The 5554-nt window shown below is 34.9% G+C and overlaps 1 pseudogene across 1 annotated transcript; it reads left to right on the forward strand.

The window, feature by feature from the left end:
• Positions 1-1490: 1490 nt before the first annotated feature.
• LOC147524553 (protein IQ-DOMAIN 6-like) lies at positions 1491-4938 on the forward strand (annotated as a pseudogene). The gene is made up of 4 exons (XR_015197005.1): positions 1491-1556; positions 1651-1903; positions 3101-3327; positions 3445-4938. The product of XR_015197005.1 is annotated as a protein IQ-DOMAIN 6-like (transcript).
• The last annotated feature ends 616 nt before the right edge of the window (positions 4939-5554 follow it).

The raw sequence follows: 5554 nt of genomic DNA on the forward strand, positions 1-5554 counted from the left end.
AAGACTATATAGTTTGTTATGAAGCTTAGTTAACAGCTCTTTGATTTTTATTTTTTATTTTTTTTAATTTGTTTATTTAAATTGTTGATTGAATGAGCCACTTAACAAGTAATGCTACTTATACACTGAAGTTATAATATGCTTTTTAAATTTGGTATGTGACAACTGCTAAGTCTGCATGTGAACTATTGTGAAGTAAGGGTCCTTCGAATCAGCTACAGTTGCAGGTCATTTGGCCTGCTCATTTTTTTTTTTTAAATACTTTCTTTGAAAAACGACAATTTTGTCTGTCTTTCTTCTTACGACAACCTTGCGAAGGACATGTTGGTCGTTTTCTAATTCCACTTACGACGGTCTTTACCCATTGCAAATATTAACGACAGAGCAATTATCAATGGGACTTGGGACACTAAAACCCATCGCAAATAAAAAAAACGACAGACTTTGACCGTCGCAAATCACAAATTCTGGTGTAGTGCATGTGAACGTGGTTAGGTAGTATAAGCCTTCTATATGATGCCAAATAATAAATAAAAATTTAAGTGTCTCGATTAATTTGTAAGGCCGGATGCATATGCTTAGCTTATATTTATGAGAAATAGTATTATGAGTTATGGTATTGAGGATATTTATATTTATTAGTGCATTGTTTATCAATACTACTTAGTTAAGTGATATATATTAGATTGTTGAAATCTTATGGTTGTCCATCGTGTATACGAGTATGTATCTAACTTAATATTCAAGATGTGTGTGGTATATTACACTACACCATAACAGGTTTTTAGTGACACTGGGGTTTTTTCATTAGTGACGTCAAATTGGCGTCAGAAATGTTGTGACACCATTTTGGCGTCACTAAATTGCTAAAGCCGTCACCAATAATTTGATAATTTTGTTAATTAAATTTTGAAGAGTTTTAAGAATTATAGTGACGGCAAGGCAGCGTGAAGGTGTCTAAGATGCAAAAAAATTACAACTTAAGGGACCGCGTCTTCTCTCGAATAAATTACAACTCAAAAATCGGGTTCCCATCTCTCCCAAATACTTCGTCTCTTCTTCACCACTCCTCTCCCATTCCCATTACTAAACCAAATTCGCCTTCGATTAAAACATAGAAATCTAGAAATGAAGTTTGAACAAACTGCAGAAATGATTGAAGTAAGTCTCGAAGGCAAATAAGACACTGAAGAAAAAGGAGATGTGCCTAGAATAACGCTCGAAGATGCTACTGATTTAATTGAGAAAGGGACGATAGCCGTGAAAGCTCGTAATTAATCTGAGACTTCCGATTGTTCCAGCCTTATGTTGAAATCAGGTTAGGTATTTGAAATTTCCCCTTTCTTATTTTCTTTCTCTTACTTCCTGACTAATCTCGTGTTATATATATATATATATAGAAGGGTCGGGTCAAAGAGAAAGGACACACACACTCTCTCTCTGTTCGAAGTTTTGAAGGTGGAATTAGCTCAAAGAACTAATTTTTAACAATGGTTGCTTCAGGGAAATGCCTAAAATCAATAGTTGGTGTGAAAAAACCAGAAAAAGATGACCAAGTAAGCTGGAAAAAAAAACTCTCATTTTGTTCCATTTCTTCTTGTTTTTGTTTGTTTACTGAGTTTTAAGGTTTGGATATTTTGTTTTGTGAAGGATAAGGTTAGTGGTAATAAGAACAAGAAGTGGAAACTATGGAGAAGCTCATCAGGAGATTTGAGTACAGGGTGGAAAAGGTTTTCAAAAGGAAGTCATCATAGAGCTGCTTGAGACTTCTGAGTGTTCTTCAACTGCTGATGCTTTTAATGCAGCTGTTGCTACTATAGTTCGTGCTCCACCTAAAAATTTCAGGGTTGTGAGGCAAGAATGGGCTGCTATCCGGATTCAAACTGCTTTTCGTGGGTTTCTGGTAATCGAGTTTCTTTTGTTTTAATGTTTTGTTATGTTTTTAGTTTGAATTGCTTAAGCTTGTTTTTTAGATTGATGGATGGTTAGATTATGATGGAATGTGTGTTGTTGAGGTACATCGATCTCAATTTACTGTTAGTGTTGACGTGTTGTTGGTTTCTGTTACGAAGTGTTCACTTATTGGGGAAAGAGTTGAAACTAGAGAGAATTTGAAGAATAGTTGGTATTTGTTCTAATTTTCAGCTCATTGATGTTAGTGCAATTGAGTTTTTTTCTCTTTAGTTGATTAGTTGGTCCTAGACTCCTAGAGTTTGTGTCCACTATTAATACTTGAATGGATGGACCATTTCTACTTTTCGAGAGATGGGGACTCTGGCTAGTGAATATCATTGCTCATTGGAATGGTTGAAAATACTAAGTTTATTTTGAGTACTAAACTTTTTTAAGTTAATTTTTTAAAAAAAATCTTTTTGAGTGAACTGTAATAAAGCAAGACGTTGGACTTGTATCTAGGCTTGGTATGAATCTGCATAGCAAAGTGAACTAGTTAATTCTAACGTGGTAGGTAGTCGTTTGGCATCTATGCTAATGTCAGGCACCAGTCAGGCCAAGGTGCTTAAGATGCCAATTTAGTGAAAGTTGGTGTGGCTTGTCGTCAGATGCATTGCCTTGGTGCTCCAAGTTTTATTGTGTAATGTTTGTTGTGTTTGTGGAACCGACAGAAGTTTCTTGTGCTTTTACAAGGTAATGTATAACCAAATACTGATTTTCCTAAGGGTCTAAGCTGTCATCTTTTATTATTTTATAGAATTCATCATTTAAAAACTTGGATATCCTATGGCTGAGTTGGATAAGTGTGGTAATTCTATGAAGAAGGCAATGAAAATCTGGTTTCATTTGGTGCTAGGGAGAGGATAATTCTTGATAAATGTGGTTGGCTACTTAATTAGGATAATGGTGGGATGAGAAATGTCCTTTGGTGTGGAACATTGAAAGCATTGTATGACTGCTGAACCCCTGGTAGGATAGAGTGTAATCATTAGAAATACAACAAGGAATATTAGATTCAGCTTAGTTAAACTCTCTTCCCCATCTAGCTAGGACATCATCTTTTGTAGTATGTATTTATCCAACAATACTTAAGCTTGTAGTTAAATTGGTATACTCTTCCTTGAATTGTGTTTAAACAAATTTTCAGGCAAGAAGGGCATTGAGAGCCTTGGAAGGAGTCATGCGGCTGCAGGCTCTTGTTCGTGGCCGCCAAGTGAGAAAACAAACAGCTGTGACATTGAGGTGCATGCAGGCACTTGTTCGTGTTCAGGCCCGTGTAAAAGCAGGCGTGCTCACATGTTTGTAGAGGGTTAGGCTGTACAGAAATTGCTGAGTGATTGTCGCAACAAGGAAGATATGTTGAAACAAGTTGAGGTATGGTCGCTGACTTCTGTAATGTGGAACGATGTATTCTCTTTCCAATGTGCTTGCTACTATGCAAATTTCTTAGAGTTGCATTCAAATTTGTAATAATAACATTGTTATCTTCAGGAAGGATGGTGTGATAGTCAAGGAACTTTGCATGAAATTAGAACAAAGGTACAAATGAGGCAAGAAGGAGCTGTTAAGAATTTCTATGTAAATCATTTTGTTGCCGAATGCCTCTCCAACAAGAATGGGGCGGTTCTTGATTAATTTTCCACTTATTACAAGCACATGTCCATATTTGAAAAACATATGAATTGTTTAAAACTTATTTTCTGGAACATTTCTTGGGACCTGCTGAAGACATGATTCTTAATTTCTTATTCTATTCAAAATTCCTGACATTGACATGGTGCGAATTATTAGTGGACAGGTACGTGTATTTAGTTGGATCTTGCATATGATGTACACAGCTTGCATAATGGAAGAACTTTACTCAAATGAGCTTGTTGAAGCGGAAAAAGATTGCAAGCGCCTACTGTGATCGAACTCGTATAACGTGTGCCAACAGTAATAAGTGCTCATATTAAATCGAAAAGACTATCTTGGCTGTTGTACATGCAAAAAGGTAAAGTAAAGTTAGGTGAGCTTCATAGGTCCTTACACTTTGTGATTTTCTACATATAATCAATTACTTTGTGATGCTTCGAACCTTGGGATATTATTCTATTGGTTATTATTGTTTTAGTGGTTCTGAAAAAAGAAATTTATGTGGATGACTTGTTATTATGTGTTTCTTTTTTGGCATTAAAGAACAACTCAAATGATTTTTGATAATGAATATGGAAATAAATTGTTGAATGGGGAAATAAATCAGGCAACTTGATATCTGCTTATGAATAAACTTATAAGTCCGGAGATGATTAAATTGTTTTTATGTAGCTTGTAAGTATTAGCATACTCATAAATGCATTTATAAGACCTAAAATGAAAAAAAAGAGGGAGGTGGCATTTATTGATAAGTATTGGCCTATTCTATCTCTTAGATGTTTCTGAATTGATTCGAGTTTACAATACTCTATAGTCTATCCTTCCAGTACATATATTTATATGTTGTTTCAATTGATTTTTAATATAGGATAGCCAAGTGGATAGATTGAAGTCTTAGATTTTTATCTTAAGCTGCACTCAAAGAAGGTACTACGGTCTTCATTTTTCCCAGCCATGGATTTTGTATTCCCAAGGCTTATCGGTTATCAATTTAGTAATGTACATATGATTAAGATCAAGTAAGTTGACTATTTCTTGTGATATTTTATCGCTCATATGGCTCATATTTCCTAAAGTTAATTATTTGTGTTTTAAGTTCATAATCTGGTGAGGGGCAATGCTGATTTTATTGGCAAGACTGAATACTATCATAGATTGTAGTCAATGGTGTGTAGACATTAATTAATGGTTTTACGGGTCAGAAAGAGAATTTTTTCCTGACGTAGAAGAAGACTTAAATGCGTCAAACATGGATGTGATACCTTCTACAACTATCATTAAGCAATTGGCAACACAATTGAGTAAGTGTTTCTCCCTCTTTAGACGTCAAGTCATGTGTCCGTTTAATTATATGTAGGAGATTTTGCATTGTGTCTTATTGTATGTTCCGTGTAAAAGTATACTATGCTGCCTTGGTACTCGATCTCTATCAAGAAAAGAAAAGAGGGTGTCTCTAAGATCTGGCGATTCTATAAGTTAATAGTTTTGTTTTTCCGTTTCGTTTGTTTGATGATCCGCAAAGTCTAATTCAATGAAAGATCTCCTGGCATCATCTAGAAATTCTTCACCTGTCAGAGAGAGGGCAAGGTTAAGTTTTTCTGCAGTGAAATCTCTAGTGCTTCGTGAGAAGGAGGATAAGTCAACATCTGACTTTCGTGATGATGACAAGCTCCTGCTATTAAACTAGTCTTTATTTGATCCTGGTAAGCATAATGTAATGTAAGCATAAACCAGTCTTTCTAGCTAGTTGTAAGCATAATGTAATGTACTTTTTTGCTTGAAAAATTGAAGTACTTGGTGTTTACAAGTGATTTGTATTGTATTTTTCGCTTAGAAAATTGAAGTACTTGGTGTTTACAAGTGACTTGATAATTTTGAGTGATGGAATGAATGTTTTATTCTTAAATGGGATTGACGGCGTGATTGTGTATTTTATGGAATGAATTGTTTTTTAAAAGAGTTGTAT

This window comes from Coptis chinensis, chromosome 1, assembly GCF_015680905.1.
Source record: "Coptis chinensis isolate HL-2020 chromosome 1, ASM1568090v1, whole genome shotgun sequence".
NCBI classification, from domain to species: domain Eukaryota; kingdom Viridiplantae; phylum Streptophyta; class Magnoliopsida; order Ranunculales; family Ranunculaceae; genus Coptis; species Coptis chinensis.